We start from the raw sequence: 24,017 nt of genomic DNA on the forward strand, positions 1-24,017 counted from the left end.
ACACTAAACTATTGGATTGGATTCGACACTTTTCAACGCGATTCGACATGATTCTTCTCGAGTCACCTCGAATTTGGTGGATTCGGCTGCATTCAGCTCTCTTTGGCTCTATTCAACTCTATTGGACTCTATTCTACTGTACTCGTCTCTACTTCATTCTATTCGATTCTTTCTCTTGTGTTCTGTTCTAGTCTAACCCCTCCTACTCTACCCTCCTCTACTCTAATCGATTCGATTCGATTCAATGCCTTTCAAGGCGATTCCATGGGATTAGGCTTGAATTGGCTTGATTTAGCTCGATTTGGCTTGAATCGGGTCAATTTGGCTCGATTCTGCTCGATTCAGCATCATTAGGCTCGATCCAAACTTATCCGGCCCTGTTCAGCTCTATTCAACTCTTTTCTACTTTATTCGTCTCTATTTGGCTCCATTCGACTCCATTCCACACCATTCTACTCTGTTCGACTCCATTCTACACTAGTCTATTCTCTTCTCCCCCACCCTACTCTAATCTATTCGATTCATTGAGATTTGTCTCATTTCCTCTCCATTCGACTCGATTCAGCTCGAATTGGATCTATTCATCTCTATTCTGCACTACTCGACTCTGACTATTCTACTCTACTCCACTCTACTCCATTCTACTCTTTGTATTCTCTTCTCTTCTACTCTATGCTTCTCTAGTCTATTCCTCTGTGCCCTACCCTATTGAATCCCAGCCTGACCTACGCTACTCTAAGCTGTTCTATTGAATTCGATTGCATTCGATTCGACCCGATTTGACACAATTGGACGGGATTCGGTGAGATTTCATGAGATTCAATGGGTTTTGGTGGGATTGGATGGACTTCGACGAGATTCGATGCAATAGGATGCGATTAGGTGCGATTTGCCTCGATCTAGCTTGGCTCATTTTCTTGGTCTCTATTTGGCTCATTCCAGCTCCATTCGGCTCCATTCAGCTCGAATCTGGTCGATTGGACTTGATTGGGCTCGATTGGGCTCGACTCAGCCCTAGATGTCCCTATTCGGTGCTATTCCGCTCTATTCAACTCTTTTCTAGTCTATTCATCTCGGTTTGACTGCATTTGACTCCATTCCACACCATTCTACGCTCTTCTATTCGACAGAACCCTATCCCGCCCTAGTCTTTCCTCATCTAGTCTCTTCTTTTCGATTCTGTTGTATTGGATTCTCGTTTTCTCTTTTCTCTATTCCATCCGATGCTACTCTACCATACCCTACACGAAACTAAGCTATCCTGACTTATCCTCTTCTATTCTATTGGATTCTGTTTTCTCTGTTCTACCGTATGCTACCCTACCATATGACACCCTACTGTACCATACCCTACTCCATAGGGGTACTCAAGAAGGGTGCTAGTTTGGAAAAGGGACTACCTCAGGCAAGGAGACTAGTTCAGGCTACTAGTTAGGGCCACTGTACTAGTTAAGAGTACTAGTTAATGGACGGGTACTAGTTAAGGCTACTAGGAAGGCAAGGTATAAGTGAAGGCTACGACTTCAGGCAAGAGTATTAGTTTAGGCTACTAGTTGATGCAAGGGTACAAGTTCATACTACTAGTTAAGGCCAGGGTACTACTTAAGACTACTAGTTAATGCCAGGTTACTAGTTGAGGCAAGGGTACTAGTGATGGCCAGGGTACTAGCTAAGGCTGGGCTACTAGTCCATGTAAGGCTACTACTTCAGGGTACTAGTTAAGGTTTGGCTACTAGTTAAGAGGACTAGTAAGGCAAGGGTAGATGTTAAGATTGTTCCTTAAGGCAAGGTGACTAGTTAAGGGTACTAGTTACCACAAGGCTTTTAGTTCAGAATACTAGTTAGGGCCACTGTACTAGTTAAGAGTACTAGTTAAGCCTACTAGTAAGGCAAGGAACGAGTTAAGGCCACTACTTCAGGCAAGAGTACTAGTTAAGTCTACAAGTCGATGCAAGGGTACATGTTAATACTCCTGGCTAAGTCCAGGGTGCTGGTTAAGGCAACTGGTTAAGGCAAGGGTAGTAGTTCTGGGTACTGATAAGGCCAGGGTACTAATTCAGACTACTAGTGAATGCGAGGGTACTAGCTAAGGGTACTACTTAAGGCTGCCAGTGAAGGCCAGGGTCTTAGTTAAGGCCACTGGAGAAGGCCAGGGTACTAGTGAAGGCAAGGCTACTAGTTAAGGGTACTAGTTAAGAGAAGGCTACTAGTTCAGGATACGAGTTAGGGGCACTGTACTAGTTAAGAGTACTAGCTAAGGCACGAGTACTAGTTCAGGCCACTACTTAAGGCAAGAGTACTAGTTAAGGCTACTCTTTGATGCAAGTTTACAAGTTGAGACTTCGAGTTAAGGCCAAGGTCCTACTTAAGGCAACTGGTTAAGGCAAGGGTACTAGTTAAGGCAAGGCTACTAGTTCAGGGTAGTAGTTAAGGCTTGGCTACTAGTTAAGGGTACTAGGAAGGCAAGGGCAGAGGTTAAGACTATTACTTAAAGCAAGGCTACTAGTTCAGGGTACTAATTCAGACAAGGCTACTAGTTCAGGCTGCTCGTTCTGGCCGCTGTACTAGTTAAGAGTACTAGTTAAGGCACAGGTTCTAGTTAAGGATACTAGTTAAGGCAAGGTCCAAGTGAAGGCTACTACTTAAGGCAAGACGACTAGTTTAGGCTACCAGTGGATTCAAGGGTACAAGTGAATACTACTAGTTAAGACCAGGGTACCAGTTAAGGCAGCTGGTTAAGGCCAGGGTAGGACTTATGGGGACTGAGAAGGCCAGGTACTACTTAAGACTACTAGTTAATGCGAGGGTACTAGTTAAGGGTACTAGTTGAGGCAAGGATACGAGTGAAGGCCAGGGTACTAGTTAAGGCTACTGGTGAAGGCCAGGGTACTAGTTAAGGCTACTGGTGAAGGCCAGGGTCCTAGTTAAGGCAGGGCTACTAGTTCAGGGTACTAGTAAGGCAAGGGTAGACATTAAGACTATTACTTAAGGCAAGGCTACTAGTTAAGGGCAGTAGTTCAGACAAGGCTACTAGTTCAGGATACTAGTTAAGGCAAGGGGAGTAGTTCAGATTCAGAATTTAGGGTACTTGTCAGGGCAAGGGTACTCTTCAAGGCTACTTGTCTAGCCTACTGATCTATACCACTAGTCTGACTAGTCCAGCTGTCTTGTCTAGGCTACTACTCTAGACTTCTCTTGTCTACTCTACTCTAGTCTACTTTCGTCTACCCTAGTCTACCCTATCCAAAACCACCCTACCCTAACCTTTTCGAATCTATTCAATTGCATTCGATTCAAAGCATTTCAATGGGATTGGACGCGATGATGCTTGAATCGGCTCATTCGGCACCATCAGCTCGATTCAGCTCCATTTGGCTTGAATCGCTTCGATTCAGCTTGTTTCAACTCAATTCGACTTGGTTCAGCCTTATTCGGCTCGATTCGACTCTTTTCTACTCTAGTTTTCCCTATGCAACTCCATTCGACTCGATTCTACTCTATTCTGTTCTACCCTACCCTACTCTAATCTATTCTAATGGATTCGATTGGACGCTATTCGACGCGATTCATCACGTTTTGTTTCCATTGGCCTCGATTCGGCTAGAATTGGCTCTATTCAGCTCTATTCTGCACTATTTCACTCTATTCGACTCTACTCTTCTCTACTTTACTCTTCTCTGCTCTACCGTACTGTGCTATCTTCTGTTCCTTCTATTATGTACTGTTCTAGTCTATTCTGTTCTACCCTCCCAGCCGCTCCCCTCCCCTTCTCTAATCTTTGATTCTGTTCGAGTCATCGCATTTTCACGCCATTCCACCCGATTAGGCTTGAATCAGATCAATTCGCTTCGAGTCGGTTCGATTGGGCTCCATTTTGCTCCATTCAGCTCCAATGGCATCGATTCTGCTGGATTCTGCTCGATTAGGCCTTCTTTGGCCCTATTCGGCCCAACTATGCTCTATTCGACTCTTTTCTACTCTATTCGTCTCGAGTCGGCTCCGTTCTAATCCATTCCACACCATTCTGCACTATTCTCCTCCATTCTCGTCTACCCTTCCCTACCCTAATCTATTCGAATGGATTCGATTGGACCCGATTCGAAGCGATTCAACGCGATTCATCTTGTTTTGTCTCCATTCGCCTCAATTCGGCTATGTTCTGCACTATCTGACTCTTTTCTACTCTATTCTATTCTGCTGGATTCTTTCTCTTCTGTTCTGTTCTCTCCTATTCTGTTGGACTCTGTTCTATCCTACCCTACCCAACCCTACTGCACCCCACCCAAACCCACCCTACTTGAATCTATTTGATTCAATTCGATTCACTTCGACGCGATTGGACAGGATTCGACGGGATTCGACAAGGTCCGAAGGCATTTGACGGGATTCAAAGAGATTAGACGAGATTCCATACGATTCGACGTGATTCAGCAGAATTCTAGGAGATTGGACGCAATTCGAAGTTATTGGACGTGATGGGACGTGATTCGTCGTGATTCGACGACGTTCGATGCAATCCGATGCGATCCGAAGCGATTCGACCCGGTCCGACACAAAACGACGTGATTCGACGCTATTCAGTGACAGTCGGCGTGATTCTGCTTGATTCAGCTCGATTAGGTGCGAATCGGCTCTCTATGGCTCCTTTACGTCTCTATTCGGCTCCATTCAGCTCTGTTTTCTCTATTCGTCTCTATTTGGCCTATTCGGCTCTATTCGACTCTATTCGAGTCTACTCGACCCTACCCTTTTCTACTCTATTCTATTCCTTCTATTCCGTTCTAATCTCTTCTAGTCTACTCTACTCTATTCTATTCCACCCTCCCCTCCCCTTCTCTAATCTAGACCTTTGGATTGGATTGGATGCATTGAACGGGATTCGACGTGATTAAGCTTGAATCAGCTCGATTCGATTCGATTTGGCTCTATTTGGCTCGTTTGGCTTGAATTGCTTCGATTCTGCTCAATTCGGCCTCTTTCGGCCCTATTCTGCTCTATTCGACTCTTCTCTACTCTTTTCGTCTCTATTTGACTCCATTCGACTCCATTCTATTTATTCCACACCATTCTATACTATTCTGCTCTACTCTAGCCTACACCACTCTAATTTACTCGAATCGATTAGACGTGATTCCTCTCATTTCGACTCCATTCGGCTCTATTCAGCTGTATTCGAGTCTACCCTACTCTACACTAGCCTACTCTATCGTACTCTAGTCTACTCTTCTCTATTTTCTTTCTTCTTCCTATTCTGTTCTGTTCTGTTCGAGTCTATTCTACCCTACCCTGTGCTACCCAACTCTACTCTATTCTAATCCATTTGATTGGATTGGATTCAACCCATTTGGACACGGTTCAGCTCAGTTTGGCTCTATTTAGCTCTGTTCGAATCTATTCTACTCTACTCTGTTTCCCTCTACGCTACTCTAGCCTACTGTTTTCTGTATTCGTTCTGTATTGTTCTGTTCTCTTCTATTCTCTTCTGTTTTATTCTATGCTACTCTACTCTATTCCACCCTGCCATACCCGAACCTCCCCTACTCTAATCTGTTCAATTCGATTCCATGAATTTGGACACGATTCAGGTCGAATTGGTTCGATTCATGTCCATTCGGCTCCATTTGGCTCGAAGAGTGTCGATTCAACTGGATTCGGCTCAATTCGGCTCCATTAGGCTCGATTTACTGGATTTGGCTCAATTCAGCTCGATTCGGCCCTCTTCGGCCCTCTTCAGCACCATTCGGCTCTATTCGGCTCTTTTCTACTCCTTTCGACTCCATTCGATTGCGTTGCACAGCATTCTACTCCACTCAACACTATTTTACTCTACCCTACCCTAATTGACTGGAATTGGTTCGAGGGGATTCAACGCGATTTGCCTTGTTTCTTCTCCATTTGGCTCGCTTAGACTCTATTCGACTCTGTTCTACTCTACACTATTCTGCTCTGCTCTAACCTTTTGGACTCGATTCTCTTGTATTCTTTTTATTCTCTTTTACTGTGTTCAATCCTCTTCTACTCTATTTTAACCAACCCTACTCTAATCTATTCCACTGGATTCGATTCCACGCATTTCGATGCGATTCGGCTCCAATCGGCTCCGTTGCACTCCATTCATCCCTCTTGGGCTCTAATCGGTTCGATTCAGTTCTAATCGGCTCCATTTCGCCCTGGTCAGTTCTATTCAGCTTGAATAGGCTCTATTCAACTCTATGTGGCTCTATGAGTCTACTCAACTCTATTATCTCTTTTCAACTCCATTCTACTCCATCCGACTGTATTCTTCTCTAGTCTATTGTCTTGTACTCTACCCTTCTCTAGTCTATTCTAATGGATTCGATTGGATTGGACTTGAGTGGATGGGATTCAATGCAATTCAACGGGATTCGACGCGATCCAGCATGATTCCGCGGGATTCGGCGCCGTTCATCTTGATTTCTATCACGTTGGGTCTTTTGGGCTCTATTTTGCTCTAGTCGGCAATATTCAACTCTATTCTTCTAGACTCTGCACTACTCGACCCTATTCTATTCTTTCAGTTCTCTTCTATCCTGTTCTGTTCTACTGCATTTTGGTCTATCCTACCCTACTCTAACTTAGCCTACTGTAATCTGTTCTATTCTAGTCAACAGACTTGAACGGGATTCGACCTGATTCAGGTCCTATCGGCTCGAATCAGCTCCTTTTTGTGCGAATTCAACTCGATTCGGTTGGACTTGGCCCTTTTCCTCTCTATTCAGCTCTTTTCGGCAGGATTTGACTCGATTTGACTCTAGTCTACTCTTCTCTATTCTTTCTGGTCTATTCTAATCTATTCTCTTCTACCCTACCCTACCCTCATCTTACCCGCCCTACACTAAACTATTGGATTGGATTCGACACTTTTCAACGCGATTCGACATGATTCTTCTCGAGTCACCTCGAATTTGGTGGATTCGGCTGCATTCAGCTCTCTTTGGCTCTATTCAACTCTATTGGACTCTATTCTACTGTACTCGTCTCTACTTCATTCTATTCGATTCTTTCTCTTGTGTTCTGTTCTAGTCTAACCCCTCCTACTCTACCCTCCTCTACTCTAATCGATTCGATTCGATTCAATGCCTTTCAAGGCGATTCCATGGGATTAGGCTTGAATTGGCTTGATTTAGCTCGATTTGGCTTGAATCGGGTCAATTTGGCTCGATTCTGCTCGATTCAGCATCATTAGGCTCGATCCAAACTTATCCGGCCCTGTTCAGCTCTATTCAACTCTTTTCTACTTTATTCGTCTCTATTTGGCTCCATTCGACTCCATTCCACACCATTCTACTCTGTTCGACTCCATTCTACACTAGTCTATTCTCTTCTCCCCCACCCTACTCTAATCTATTCGATTCATTGAGATTTGTCTCATTTCCTCTCCATTCGACTCGATTCAGCTCGAATTGGATCTATTCATCTCTATTCTGCACTACTCGACTCTGACTATTCTACTCTACTCCACTCTACTCCATTCTACTCTTTGTATTCTCTTCTCTTCTACTCTATGCTTCTCTAGTCTATTCCTCTGTGCCCTACCCTATTGAATCCCAGCCTGACCTACGCTACTCTAAGCTGTTCTATTGAATTCGATTGCATTCGATTCGACCCGATTTGACACAATTGGACGGGATTCGGTGAGATTTCATGAGATTCAATGGGTTTTGGTGGGATTGGATGGACTTCGACGAGATTCGATGCAATAGGATGCGATTAGGTGCGATTTGCCTCGATCTAGCTTGGCTCATTTTCTTGGTCTCTATTTGGCTCATTCCAGCTCCATTCGGCTCCATTCAGCTCGAATCTGGTCGATTGGACTTGATTGGGCTCGATTGGGCTCGACTCAGCCCTAGATGTCCCTATTCGGTGCTATTCCGCTCTATTCAACTCTTTTCTAGTCTATTCATCTCGGTTTGACTGCATTTGACTCCATTCCACACCATTCTACGCTCTTCTATTCGACAGAACCCTATCCCGCCCTAGTCTTTCCTCATCTAGTCTCTTCTTTTCGATTCTGTTGTATTGGATTCTCGTTTTCTCTTTTCTCTATTCCATCCGATGCTACTCTACCATACCCTACACGAAACTAAGCTATCCTGACTTATCCTCTTCTATTCTATTGGATTCTGTTTTCTCTGTTCTACCGTATGCTACCCTACCATATGACACCCTACTGTACCATACCCTACTCCATAGGGGTACTCAAGAAGGGTGCTAGTTTGGAAAAGGGACTACCTCAGGCAAGGGGACTAGTTCAGGCTACTAGTTAGGGCCACTGTACTAGTTAAGAGTACTAGTTAATGGACGGGTACTAGTTAAGGCTACTAGGAAGGCAAGGTATAAGTGAAGGCTACGACTTCAGGCAAGAGTATTAGTTTAGGCTACTAGTTGATGCAAGGGTACAAGTTCATACTACTAGTTAAGGCCAGGGTACTACTTAAGACTACTAGTTAATGCCAGGTTACTAGTTGAGGCAAGGGTACTAGTGAAGGCCAGGGTACTAGCTAAGGCTGGGCTACTAGTCCATGTAAGGCTACTACTTCAGGGTACTAGTTAAGGTTTGGCTACTAGTTAAGAGGACTAGTAAGGCAAGGGTAGATGTTAAGATTGTTCCTTAAGGCAAGGTGACTAGTTAAGGGTACTAGTTACCACAAGGCTTTTAGTTCAGAATACTAGTTAGGGCCACTGTACTAGTTAAGAGTACTAGTTAAGCCTACTAGTAAGGCAAGGAACGAGTTAAGGCCACTACTTCAGGCAAGAGTACTAGTTAAGTCTACAAGTCGATGCAAGGGTACATGTTAATACTCCTGGCTAAGTCCAGGGTGCTGGTTAAGGCAACTGGTTAAGGCAAGGGTAGTAGTTATGGGTACTGATAAGGCCAGGGTACTAATTCAGACTACTAGTGAATGCGAGGGTACTAGTTAAGGGTACTACTTAAGGCTGCCAGTGAAGGCCAGGGTCTTAGTTAAGGCCACTGGAGAAGGCCAGGGTACTAGTGAAGGCAAGGCTACTAGTTAAGGGTACTAGTTAAGAGAAGGCTACTAGTTCAGGATACGAGTTAGGGGCACTGTACTAGTTAAGAGTACTAGCTAAGGCACGAGTACTAGTTCAGGCCACTACTTAAGGCAAGAGTACTAGTTAAGGCTACTCTTTGATGCAAGTTTACAAGTTGAGACTTCGAGTTAAGGCCAAGGTCCTACTTAAGGCAACTGGTTAAGGCAAGGGTACTAGTTAAGGCAAGGCTACTAGTTCAGGGTAGTAGTTAAGGCTTGGCTACTAGTTAAGGGTACTAGGAAGGCAAGGGCAGAGGTTAAGACTATTACTTAAAGCAAGGCTACTAGTTCAGGGTACTAATTCAGACAAGGCTACTAGTTCAGGCTGCTCGTTCTGGCCGCTGTACTAGTTAAGAGTACTAGTTAAGGCACAGGTTCTAGTTAAGGATACTAGTTAAGGCAAGGTACAAGTGAAGGCTACTACTTAAGGCAAGACGACTAGTTTAGGCTACCAGTGGATTCAAGGGTACAAGTGAATACTACTAGTTAAGACCAGGGTACCAGTTAAGGCAGCTGGTTAAGGCCAGGGTAGGACTTATGGGGACTGAGAAGGCCAGGTACTACTTAAGACTACTAGTTAATGCGAGGGTACTAGTTAAGGGTACTAGTTGAGGCAAGGATACGAGTGAAGGCCAGGGTACTAGTTAAGGCTACTGGTGAAGGCCAGGGTACTAGTTAAGGCTACTGGTGAAGGCCAGGGTCCTAGTTAAGGCAGGGCTACTAGTTCAGGGTACTAGTAAGGCAAGGGTAGACATTAAGACTATTACTTAAGGCAAGGCTACTAGTTAAGGGCAGTAGTTCAGACAAGGCTACTAGTTCAGGATACTAGTTAAGGCAAGGGGAGTAGTTCAGATTCAGAATTTAGGGTACTTGTCAGGGCAAGGGTACTCTTCAAGGCTACTTGTCTAGCCTACTGATCTATACCACTAGTCTGACTAGTCCAGCTGTCTTGTCTAGGCTACTACTCTAGACTTCTCTTGTCTACTCTACTCTAGTCTACTTTCGTCTACCCTAGTCTACCCTATCCAAAACCACCCTACCCTAACCTTTTCGAATCTATTCAATTGCATTCGATTCAAAGCATTTCAATGGGATTGGACGCGATGATGCTTGAATCGGCTCATTCGGCACCATCAGCTCGATTCAGCTCCATTTGGCTTGAATCGCTTCGATTCAGCTTGTTTCAACTCAATTCGACTTGGTTCAGCCTTATTCGGCTCGATTCGACTCTTTTCTACTCTAGTTTTCCCTATGCAACTCCATTCGACTCGATTCTACTCTATTCTGTTCTACCCTACCCTACTCTAATCTATTCTAATGGATTCGATTGGACGCTATTCGACGCGATTCATCACGTTTTGTTTCCATTGGCCTCGATTCGGCTAGAATTGGCTCTATTCAGCTCTATTCTGCACTATTTCACTCTATTCGACTCTACTCTTCTCTACTTTACTCTTCTCTGCTCTACCGTACTGTGCTATCTTCTGTTCCTTCTATTATGTACTGTTCTAGTCTATTCTGTTCTACCCTCCCAGCCGCTCCCCTCCCCTTCTCTAATCTTTGATTCTGTTCGAGTCATCGCATTTTCACGCCATTCGACCCGATTAGGCTTGAATCAGATCAATTCGCTTCGAGTCGGTTCGATTGGGCTCCATTTTGCTCCATTCAGCTCCAATGGCATCGATTCTGCTGGATTCTGCTCGATTAGGCCTTCTTTGGCCCTATTCGGCCCAACTATGCTCTATTCGACTCTTTTCTACTCTATTCGTCTCGAGTCGGCTCCGTTCTAATCCATTCCACACCATTCTGCACTATTCTCCTCCATTCTCGTCTACCCTTCCCTACCCTAATCTATTCGAATGGATTCGATTGGACCCGATTCGAAGCGATTCAACGCGATTCATCTTGTTTTGTCTCCATTCGCCTCAATTCGGCTATGTTCTGCACTATCTGACTCTTTTCTACTCTATTCTATTCTGCTGGATTCTTTCTCTTCTGTTCTGTTCTCTCCTATTCTGTTGGACTCTGTTCTATCCTACCCTACCCAACCCTACTGCACCCCACCCAAACCCACCCTACTTGAATCTATTTGATTCAATTCGATTCACTTCGACGCGATTGGACAGGATTCGACGGGATTCGACAAGGTCCGAAGGCATTTGACGGGATTCAAAGAGATTAGACGAGATTCCATACGATTCGACGTGATTCAGCAGAATTCTAGGAGATTGGACGCAATTCGAAGTTATTGGACGTGATGGGACGTGATTCGTCGTGATTCGACGACGTTCGATGCAATCCGATGCGATCCGAAGCGATTCGACCCGGTCCGACACAAAACGACGTGATTCGACGCTATTCAGTGACAGTCGGCGTGATTCTGCTTGATTCAGCTCGATTAGGTGCGAATCGGCTCTCTATGGCTCCTTTACGTCTCTATTCGGCTCCATTCAGCTCTGTTTTCTCTATTCGTCTCTATTTGGCCTATTCGGCTCTATTCGACTCTATTCGAGTCTACTCGACCCTACCCTTTTCTACTCTATTCTATTCCTTCTATTCTGTTCTAATCTCTTCTAGTCTACTCTACTCTATTCTATTCCACCCTCCCCTCCCCTTCTCTAATCTAGACCTTTGGATTGGATTGGATGCATTGAACGGGATTCGACGTGATTAAGCTTGAATCAGCTCGATTCGATTCGATTTGGCTCTATTTGGCTCGTTTGGCTTGAATTGCTTCGATTCTGCTCAATTCGGCCTCTTTCGGCCCTATTCTGCTCTATTCGACTCTTCTCTACTCTTTTCGTCTCTATTTGACTCCATTCGACTCCATTCTATTTATTCCACACCATTCTACACTATTCTGCTCTACTCTAGCCTACACCACTCTAATTTACTCGAATCGATTAGACGTGATTCCTCTCATTTCGACTCCATTCGGCTCTATTCAGCTGTATTCGAGTCTACCCTACTCTACACTAGCCTACTCTATCGTACTCTAGTCTACTCTTCTCTATTTTCTTTCTTCTTCCTATTCTGTTCTGTTCTGTTCGAGTCTATTCTACCCTACCCTGTGCTACCCAACTCTACTCTATTCTAATCCATTTGATTGGATTGGATTCAACCCATTTGGACACGGTTCAGCTCAGTTTGGCTCTATTTAGCTCTGTTCGAATCTATTCTACTCTACTCTGTTTCCCTCTACGCTACTCTAGCCTACTGTTTTCTGTATTCGTTCTGTATTGTTCTGTTCTCTTCTATTCTCTTCTGTTTTATTCTATGCTACTCTACTCTATTCCACCCTGCCATACCCGAACCTCCCCTACTCTAATCTGTTCAATTCGATTCCATGAATTTGGACACGATTCAGGTCGAATTGGTTCGATTCATGTCCATTCGGCTCCATTTGGCTCGAAGAGTGTCGATTCAACTGGATTCGGCTCAATTCGGCTCCATTAGGCTCGATTTACTGGATTTGGCTCAATTCAGCTCGATTCGGCCCTCTTCGGCCCTCTTCAGCACCATTCGGCTCTATTCGGCTCTTTTCTACTCCTTTCGACTCCATTCGATTGCGTTGCACAGCATTCTACTCCACTCAACACTATTTTACTCTACCCTACCCTAATTGACTGGAATTGGTTCGAGGGGATTCAACGCGATTTGCCTTGTTTCTTCTCCATTTGGCTCGCTTAGACTCTATTCGACTCTGTTCTACTCTACACTATTCTGCTCTGCTCTAACCTTTTGGACTCGATTCTCTTGTATTCTTTTTATTCTCTTTTACTGTGTTCAATCCTCTTCTACTCTATTTTAACCAACCCTACTCTAATCTATTCCACTGGATTCGATTCCACGCATTTCGATGCGATTCGGCTCCAATCGGCTCCGTTGCACTCCATTCATCCCTCTTGGGCTCTAATCGGTTCGATTCAGTTCTAATCGGCTCCATTTCGCCCTGGTCAGTTCTATTCAGCTTGAATAGGCTCTATTCAACTCTATGTGGCTCTATGAGTCTACTCAACTCTATTATCTCTTTTCAACTCCATTCTACTCCATCCGACTGTATTCTTCTCTAGTCTATTGTCTTGTACTCTACCCTTCTCTAGTCTATTCTAATCGATTCGATTGGATTGGACTTGAGTGGATGGGATTCAATGCAATTCAACGGGATTCGACGCGATCCAGCATGATTCCGCGGGATTCGGCGCCATTCATCTTGATTTCTATCACGTTGGGTCTTTTGGGCTCTATTTTGCTCTAGTCGGCAATATTCAACTCTATTCTTCTAGACTCTGCACTACTCGACCCTATTCTATTCTTTCAGTTCTCTTCTATCCTGTTCTGTTCTACTGCATTTTGGTCTATCCTACCCTACTCTAACTTAGCCTACTGTAATCTGTTCTATTCTAGTCAACAGACTTGAACGGGATTCGACCTGATTCAGGTCCTATCGGCTCGAATCAGCTCCTTTTTGTGCGAATTCAACTCGATTCGGTTGGACTTGGCCCTTTTCCTCTCTATTCAGCTCTTTTCGGCAGGATTTGACTCGATTTGACTCTAGTCTACTCTTCTCTATTCTTTCTGGTCTATTCTAATCTATTCTCTTCTACCCTACCCTACCCTCATCTTACCCGCCCTACACTAAACTATTGGATTGGATTCGACACTTTTCAACGCGATTCGACATGATTCTTCTCGAGTCACCTCGAATTTGGTGGATTCGGCTGCATTCAGCTCTCTTTGGCTCTATTCAACTCTATTGGACTCTATTCTACTGTACTCGTCTCTACTTCATTCTATTCGATTCTTTCTCTTGTGTTCTGTTCTAGTCTAACCCCTCCTACTCTACCCTCCTCTACTCTAATCGATTCGATTCGATTCAATGCCTTTCAAGGCGATTCCATGGGATTAGGCTTGAATTGGCTTGATTTAGCTCGATTTGGCTTGAATCGGGTCAATTTGGCTCGATTCTGCTCGATTCAGCATCATTAGGCTCGATCCAAACTTATCCGGCCCTGTTCAGCTCTATTCAACTCTTTTCTACTTTATTCGTCTCTATTTGGCTCCATTCGACTCCATTCCACACCATTCTACTCTGTTCGACTCCATTCTACACTAGTCTATTCTCTTCTCCCCCACCCTACTCTAATCTATTCGATTCATTGAGATTTGTCTCATTTCCTCTCCATTCGACTCGATTCAGCTCGAATTGGATCTATTCATCTCTATTCTGCACTACTCGACTCTGACTATTCTACTCTACTCCACTCTACTCCATTCTACTCTTTGTATTCTCTTCTCTTCTACTCTATGCTTCTCTAGTCTATTCCTCTGTGCCCTACCCTATTGAATCCCAGCCTGACCTACGCTACTCTAAGCTGTTCTATTGAATTCGATTGCATTCGATTCGACCCGATTTGACACAATTGGACGGGATTCGGTGAGATTTCATGAGATTCAATGGGTTTTGGTGGGATTGGATGGACTTCGACGAGATTCGATGCAATAGGATGCGATTAGGTGCGATTTGCCTCGATCTAGCTTGGCTCATTTTCTTGGTCTCTATTTGGCTCATTCCAGCTCCATTCGGCTCCATTCAGCTCGAATCTGGTCGATTGGACTTGATTGGGCTCGATTGGGCTCGACTCAGCCCTAGATGTCCCTATTCGGTGCTATTCCGCTCTATTCAACTCTTTTCTAGTCTATTCATCTCGGTTTGACTGCATTTGACTCCATTCCACACCATTCTACGCTCTTCTATTCGACAGAACCCTATCCCGCCCTAGTCTTTCCTCATCTAGTCTCTTCTTTTCGATTCTGTTGTATTGGATTCTCGTTTTCTCTTTTCTCTATTCCATCCGATGCTACTCTACCATACCCTACACGAAACTAAGCTATCCTGACTTATCCTCTTCTATTCTATTGGATTCTGTTTTCTCTGTTCTACCGTATGCTACCCTACCATATGACACCCTACTGTACCATACCCTACTCCATAGGGGTACTCAAGAAGGGTGCTAGTTTGGAAAAGGGACTACCTCAGGCAAGGGGACTAGTTCAGGCTACTAGTTAGGGCCACTGTACTAGTTAAGAGTACTAGTTAATGGACGGGTACTAGTTAAGGCTACTAGGAAGGCAAGGTATAAGTGAAGGCTACGACTTCAGGCAAGAGTATTAGTTTAGGCTACTAGTTGATGCAAGGGTACAAGTTCATACTACTAGTTAAGGCCAGGGTACTACTTAAGACTACTAGTTAATGCCAGGTTACTAGTTGAGGCAAGGGTACTAGTGAAGGCCAGGGTACTAGCTAAGGCTGGGCTACTAGTCCATGTAAGGCTACTACTTCAGGGTACTAGTTAAGGTTTGGCTACTAGTTAAGAGGACTAGTAAGGCAAGGGTAGATGTTAAGATTGTTCCTTAAGGCAAGGTGACTAGTTAAGGGTACTAGTTACCACAAGGCTTTTAGTTCAGAATACTAGTTAGGGCCACTGTACTAGTTAAGAGTACTAGTTAAGCCTACTAGTAAGGCAAGGAACGAGTTAAGGCCACTACTTCAGGCAAGAGTACTAGTTAAGTCTACAAGTCGATGCAAGGGTACATGTTAATACTCCTGGCTAAGTCCAGGGTGCTGGTTAAGGCAACTGGTTAAGGCAAGGGTAGTAGTTCTGGGTACTGATAAGGCCAGGGTACTAATTCAGACTACTAGTGAATGCGAGGGTACTAGTTAAGGGTACTACTTAAGGCTGCCAGTGAAGGCCAGGGTCTTAGTTAAGGCCACTGGAGAAGGCCAGGGTACTAGTGAAGGCAAGGCTACTAGTTAAGGGTACTAGTTAAGAGAAGGCTACTAGTTCAGGATACGAGTTAGGGGCACTGTACTAGTTAAGAGTACTAGCTAAGGCACGAGTACTAGTTCAGGCCACTACTTAAGGCAAGAGCACTAGTTAAGGCTACTCTTTGATGCAAGTTTACAAGTTGAGACTTCGAGTTAAGGCCAAGGTCCTACTTAAGGCAACTGGTAAAGGCAAGGGTATTAGTTAAGGCTTGGCTACTAGTTAAGGGTACTAGGAAGGCAAGGGCAGAGGTTAAGACTATTACTTAAAGCAAGGCTACTAGTTCAGGGTACTAATTCAGACAAGGCTACTAGTTCAGGCTGCTCGTTCTGGCCGCTGTACTAGTTAAGAGTACTAGTTAAGGCAAGGTACTAGTTAAGGATACTAGTTAAGGCAAGGTACAAGTGAAGGCTACTACTTAAGGCAAGACGACTAGTTTAGGCTACCAGTGGATTCAAGGGTACAAGTGAATACTACTAGTTAAGACCAGGGTACCAGTTAAGGCAGCTGGTTAAGGCCAGGGTAGGACTTATGGGGACTGAGAAGGCCAGGTACTACTTAAGACTACTAGTTAATGCGAGGGTACTAGTTAAGGGTACTAGTTGAGGCAAGGATACGAGTGAAGGCCAGGGTACTAGTTAAGGCTACTGGTGAAGGCCAGGGTCCTAGTTAAGGCAGGGCTACTAGTTCAGGGTACTAGTAAGGCAAGGGTAGACATTAAGACTATTACTTAAGGCAAGGCTACTAGTTAAGGGCAGTAGTTCAGACAAGGCTACTAGTTCAGGATACTAGTTAAGGCAAGGGGAGTAGTTCAGATTCAGAATTTAGGGTACTTGTCAGGGCAAGGGTACTCTTCAAGGCTACTTGTCTAGCCTACTGATCTATACCACTAGTCTGACTAGTCCAGCTGTCTTGTCTAGGCTACTACTCTAGACTTCTCTTGTCTACTCTACTCTAGTCTACTTTCGTCTACCCTAGTCTACCCTATCCAAAACCACCCTACCCTAACCTTTTCGAATCTATTCAATTGCATTCGATTCAAAGCATTTCAATGGGATTGGACGCGATGATGCTTGAATCGGCTCATTCGGCACCATCAGCTCGATTCAGCTCCATTTGGCTTGAATCGCTTCGATTCAGCTTGTTTCAACTCAATTCGACTTGGTTCAGCCTTATTCGGCTCGATTCGACTCTTTTCTACTCTAGTTTTCCCTATGCAACTCCATTCGACTCGATTCTACTCTATTCTGTTCTACCCTACCCTACTCTAATCTATTCTAATGGATTCGATTGGACGCTATTCGACGCGATTCATCACGTTTTGTTTCCATTGGCCTCGATTCGGCTAGAATTGGCTCTATTCAGCTCTATTCTGCACTATTTCACTCTATTCGACTCTACTCTTCTCTACTTTACTCTTCTCTGCTCTACCGTACTGTGCTATCTTCTGTTCCTTCTATTATGTACTGTTCTAGTCTATTCTGTTCTACCCTCCCAGCCGCTCCCCTCCCCTTCTCTAATCTTTGATTCTGTTCGAGTCATCGCATTTTCACGCCATTCCACCCGATTAGGCTTGAATCAGATCAATTCGCTTCGAGTCGGTTCGATTGGGCTCCATTTTGCTCCATTCAGCTCCAATGGCATCGATTCTGCTGGATTCTGCTCGATTAGGCCTTCTTTGGCCCTATTCGGCCCAACTATGCTCTATTCGACTCTTTTCTACTCTATTCGTCTCGAGTCGGCTCCGTTCTAATCCATTCCACACCATTCTGCACTATTCTCCTCCATTCTCGTCTACCCTTCCCTACCCTAATCTATTCGAATGGATTCGATTGGACCCGATTCGAAGCGATTCAACGCGATTCATCTTGTTTTGTCTCCATTCGCCTCAATTCGGCTATGTTCTGCACTATCTGACTCTTTTCTACTCTATTCTATTCTGCTGGATTCTTTCTCTTCTGTTCTGTTCTCTCCTATTCTGTTGGACTCTGTTCTATCCTACCCTACCCAACTCTACTGCACCCCACCCAAACCCACCCTACTTGAATCTATTTGATTCAATTCGATTCACTTCGACGCGATTGGACAGGATTCGACGGGATTCGACAAGGTCCGAAGGCATTTGACGGGATTCAAAGAGATTAGACGAGATTCCATACGATTCGACGTGATTCAGCAGAATTCTAGGAGATTGGACGCAATTCGAAGTTATTGGACGTGATGGGACGTGATTCGTCGTGATTCGACGACATTCGATGCAATCCGATGCGATCCGAAGCGATTCGACCCGGTCCGACACAAAACGACGTGATTCGACGCTATTCAGTGACAGTCGGCGTGATTCTGCTTGATTCAGCTCGATTAGGTGCGAATCGGCTCTCTATGGCTCCTTTACGTCTCTATTCGGCTCCATTCAGCTCTGTTTTCTCTATTCGTCTCTATTTGGCCTATTCGGCTCTATTCGACTCTATTCGAGTCTACTCGACCCTACCCTTTTCTACTCTATTCTATTCCTTCTATTCTGTTCTAATCTCTTCTAGTCTACTCTACTCTATTCTATTCCACCCTCCCCTCCCCTTCTCTAATCTAGACCTTTGGATTGGATTGGATGCATTGAACTGGATTCGACGTGATTAAGCTTGAATCAGCTCGATTCGATTCGATTTGGCTCTATTTGGCTCGTTTGGCTTGAATTGCTTCGATTCTGCTCAGTTCGGCCTCTTTCGGCCCTATTCTGCTCTATTCGACTCTTCTCTACTCTTTTCGTCTCTATTTGACTCCATTCGACTCCATTCTATTTATTCCACACTATTCTGCTCTACTCTAGCCTACACCACTCTAATTTACTCGAATCGATTAGACGTGATTCCTCTCATTTCGACTCCATTCGGCTCTATTCAGCTGTATTCGAGTCTACCCTATTCTACACTAGCCTACTCTATCGTACTCTAGTCTACTCTTCTCTATTTTCTTTCTTCTTCCTATTCTGTTCTGTTCTATTCTACTCTATTCTACCCTACCCTGTGCTACCCAACTCTACTCTATTCTAATCCATTTGATTGGATTGGATTCAACCCATTTGGACACGGTTCAGCTCAGTTTGGCTCTATTTAGCTCTGTTCGAATCTATTCTACTCTACTCTGTTTCCCTCTACGCTACTCTAGCCTACTGTTTTCTGTATTCGTTCTGTATTGTTCTGTTCTCTTCTATTCTCTTCTGTTTTATTCTATGCTACTCTACTCTATTCCACCCTGCCATACCCGAACCTCCCCTACTCTAAGCTGTTCAATTCGATTCCATGAATTTGGACACGATTCAGGTCGAATTGGTTCGATTCATGTCCATTCGGCTCCATTTGGCTCGAAGAGTGTCGATTCAACTGGATTCGGCTCAATTCGGCTCCATTAGGCTCGATTTACTGGATTTGGCTCAATTCAGCTCGATTCGGCCCTCTTCGGCCCTCTTCAGCACCATTCGGCTCTATTCGGCTCTTTTCTACTCCTTTCAACTCCATTCGATTGCGTTGCACAGCATTCTACTCCACTCAACACTATTTTACTCTACCCTACCCTAATTGACTGGAATTGGTTCGAGGGGATTCAACGCGATTTGCCTTGTTTCTTCTCCATTTGGCTCGCTTAGACTCTATTCGACTCTGTTCTACTCTACACTATTCTGCTCTGCTCTAACCTTTTGGACTCGATTCTCTTGTATTCTTTTTATTCTCTTTTACTGTGTTCAATCCTCTTCTACTCTATTTTAACCAACCCTACTCTAATCTATTCCACTGGATTCGATTCCACGCATTTCGATGCGATTCGGCTCCAATCGGCTCCGTTGCACTCCATTCATCCCTCTTGGGCTCTAATCGGTTCGATTCATTTCTAATCGGCTCCATTTCGCCCTGGTCAGTTCTATTCAGCTTGAATAGGCTCTATTCAACTCTATGTGGCTCTATGAGTCTACTCAACTCTATTATCTCTTTTCAACTCCATTCTACTCCATCCGACTGTATTCTTCTCTAGTCTATTGTCTTGTACTCTACCCTTCTCTAGTCTATTCTAATCGATTCGATTGGATTGGACTTGAGTGGATGGGATTCAATGCAATTCAACGGGATTCGACGCGATCCAGCATGATTCCGCGGGATTCGGCGCCGTTCATCTTGATTTCTATCACGTTGGGTCTTTTGGGCTCTATTTTGCTCTAGTCGGCAATATTCAACTCTATTCTTCTAGACTCTGCACTACTCGACCCTATTCTATTCTTTCAGTTCTCTTCTATCCTGTTCTGTTCTACTGCATTTTGGTCTATCCTACCCTACTCTAACTTAGCCTACTGTAATCTGTTCTATTCTAGTCAACAGACTTGAACGGGATTCGACCTGATTCAGGTCCTATCGGCTCGAATCAGCTCCTTTTTGTGCGAATTCAAATCGATTCGGTTGGACTTGGCCCTTTTCCTCTCTATTCGGCTCTTTTCGGCAGGATTTGACTCGATTTGACTCTAGTCTACTCTTCTCTATTCTTTCTGGTCTATTCTAATCTATTCTTTTCTACCCTACCCTACCCTCATCTTACCCGCCCTACACTAAACTATTGGATTGGATTCGACACTTTTCAACGCGATTCGACATGATTCTTCTCGAGTCACCTCGAATTTGGTGGATTCGGCTGCATTCAGCTCTCTTTGGCTCTATTCAACTCTATTGGACTCTATTCTACTGTACTCGTCTCTACTTCATTCTATTCGATTCTTTCTCTTGTGTTCTGTTCTAGTCTAACCCCTCCTACTCTACCCTCCTCTACTCTAATCGATTCGATTCGATTCAATGCCTTTCAAGGCGATTCCATGGGATTAGGCTTGAATTGGCTTGATTTAGCTCGATTTGGCTTGAATCGGGTCAATTTGGCTCGATTCTGCTCGATTCAGCATCATTAGGCTCGATCCAAACTTATCCGGCCCTGTTCAGCTCTATTCAACTCTTTTCTACTTTATTCGTCTCTATTTGGCTCCATTCGACTCCATTCCACACCATTCTACTCTGTTCGACTCCATTCTACACTAGTCTATTCTCTTCTCCCCCACCCTACTCTAATCTATTCGATTCATTGAGATTTGTCTCATTTCCTCTCCATTCGACTCGATTCAGCTCGAATTGGATCTATTCATCTCTATTCTGCACTACTCGACTCTGACTATTCTACTCTACTCCACTCTACTCCATTCTACTCTTTGTATTCTCTTCTCTTCTACTCTATGCTTCTCTAGTCTATTCCTCTGTGCCCTACCCTATTGAATCCCAGCCTGACCTACGCTACTCTAAGCTGTTCTATTGAATTCGATTGCATTCGATTCGACCCGATTTGACACAATTGGACGGGATTCGGTGAGATTTCATGAGATTCAATGGGTTTTGGTGGGATTGGATGGACTTCGACGAGATTCGATGCAATAGGATGCGATTAGGTGCGATTTGCCTCGATCTAGCTTGGCTCATTTTCTTGGTCTCTATTTGGCTCATTCCAGCTCCATTCGGCTCCATTCAGCTCGAATCTGGTCGATTGGACTTGATTGGGCTCGATTGGGCTCGACTCAGCCCTAGATGTCCCTATTCGGTGCTATTCCGCTCTATTCAACTCTTTTCTAGTCTATTCATCTCGGTTTGACTGCATTTGACTCCATTCCACACCATTCTACGCTCTTCTATTCGACAGAACCCTATCCCGCCCTAGTCTTTCCTCATCTAGTCTCTTCTTTTCGATTCTGTTGTATTGGATTCTCGTTTTCTCTTTTCTCTATTCCATCCGATGCTACTCTACCATACCCTACACGAAACTAAGCTATCCTGACTTATCCTCTTCTATTCTATTGGATTCTGTTTTCTCTGTTCTACCGTATGCTACCCTACCATATGACACCCTACTGTACCATACCCTACTCCATAGGGGTACTCAAGAAGGGTGCTAGTTTGGAAAAGGGACTACCTCAGGCAAGGGGACTAGTTCAGGCTACTAGTTAGGGCCACTGTACTAGTTAAGAGTACTAGTTAATGGACGGGTACTAGTTAAGGCTACTAGGAAGGCAAGGTATAAGTGAAGGCTACGACTTCAGGCAAGAGTATTAGTTTAGGCTACTAGTTGATGCAAGGGTACAAGTTCATACTACTAGTTAAGGCCAGGGTACTACTTAAGACTACTAGTTAATGCCAGGTTACTAGTTGAGGCAAGGGTACTAGTGAAGGCCAGGGTACTAGCTAAGGCTGGGCTACTAGTCCATGTAAGGCTACTACTTCAGGGTACTAGTTAAGGTTTGGCTACTAGTTAAGAGGACTAGTAAGGCAAGGGTAGATGTTAAGATTGTTCCTTAAGGCAAGGTGACTAGTTAAGGGTACTAGTTACCACAAGGCTTTTAGTTCAGAATACTAGTTAGGGCCACTGTACTAGTTAAGAGTACTAGTTAAGCCTACTAGTAAGGCAAGGAACGAGTTAAGGCCACTACTTCAGGCAAGAGTACTAGTTAAGTCTACAAGTCGATGCAAGGGTACATGTTAATACTCCTGGCTAAGTCCAGGGTGCTGGTTAAGGCAACTGGTTAAGGCAAGGGTAGTAGTTCTGGGTACTGATAAGGCCAGGGTACTAATTCAGACTACTAGTGAATGCGAGGGTACTAGTTAAGGGTACTACTTAAGGCTGCCAGTGAAGGCCAGGGTCTTAGTTAAGGCCACTGGAGAAGGCCAGGGTACTAGTGAAGGCAAGGCTACTAGTTAAGGGTACTAGTTAAGAGAAGGCTACTAGTTCAGGATACGAGTTAGGGGCACTGTACTAGTTAAGAGTACTAGCTAAGGCACGAGTACTAGTTCAGGCCACTACTTAAGGCAAGAGCACTAGTTAAGGCTACTCTTTGATGCAAGTTTACAAGTTGAGACTTCGAGTTAAGGCCAAGGTCCTACTTAAGGCAACTGGTAAAGGCAAGGGTATTAGTTAAGGCTTGGCTACTAGTTAAGGGTACTAGGAAGGCAAGGGCAGACGTTAAGACTATTACTTAAAGCAAGGCTACTAGTTCAGGGTACTAATTCAGACAAGGCTACTAGTTCAGGCTGCTCGTTCTGGCCGCTGTACTAGTTAAGAGTACTAGGTAAGGCAAGGTACTAGTTAAGGATACTAGTTAAGGCAAGGTACAAGTGAAGGCTACTACTTAAGGCAAGACGACTAGTTTAGGCTACCAGTGGATTCAAGGGTACAAGTGAATACTACTAGTTAAGACCAGGGTACCAGTTAAGGCAGCTGGTTAAGGCCAGGGTAGGACTTATGGGGACTGAGAAGGCCAGGTACTACTTAAGACTACTAGTTAATGCGAGGGTACTAGTTAAGGGTACTAGTTGAGGCAAGGATACGAGTGAAGGCCAGGGTACTAGTTAAGGCTACTGGTGAAGGCCAGGGTACTAGTTAAGGCTACTGGTGAAGGCCAGGGTCCTAGTTAAGGCAGGGCTACTAGTTCAGGGTACTAGTAAGGCAAGGGTAGACATTAAGACTATTACTTAAGGCAAGGCTACTAGTTAAGGGCAGTAGTTCAGACAAGGCTACTAGTTCAGGATACTAGTTAAGGCAAGGGGAGTAGTTCAGATTCAGAATTTAGGGTACTTGTCAGGGCAAGGGTACTCTTCAAGGCTACTTGTCTAGCCTACTGATCTATACCACTAGTCTGACTAGTCCAGCTGTCTTGTCTAGGCTACTACTCTAGACTTCTCTTGTCTACTCTACTCTAGTCTACTTTCGTCTACCCTAGTCTACCCTATCCAAAACCACCCTACCCTAACCTTTTCGAATCTATTCAATTGCATTCGATTCAAAGCATTTCAATGGGATTGGACGCGATGATGCTTGAATCGGCTCATTCGGCACCATCAGCTCGATTCAGCTCCATTTGGCTTGAATCGCTTCGATTCAGCTTGTTTCAACTCAATTCGACTTGGTTCAGCCTTATTCGGCTCGATTCGACTCTTTTCTACTCTAGTTTTCCCTATGCAACTCCATTCGACTCGATTCTACTCTATTCTGTTCTACCCTACCCTACTCTAATCTATTCTAATGGATTCGATTGGACGCTATTCGACGC

This window comes from Loxodonta africana, chromosome 10 (assembly GCF_030014295.1).
Source record: "Loxodonta africana isolate mLoxAfr1 chromosome 10, mLoxAfr1.hap2, whole genome shotgun sequence".
Lineage (NCBI taxonomy): Eukaryota > Metazoa > Chordata > Mammalia > Proboscidea > Elephantidae > Loxodonta > Loxodonta africana.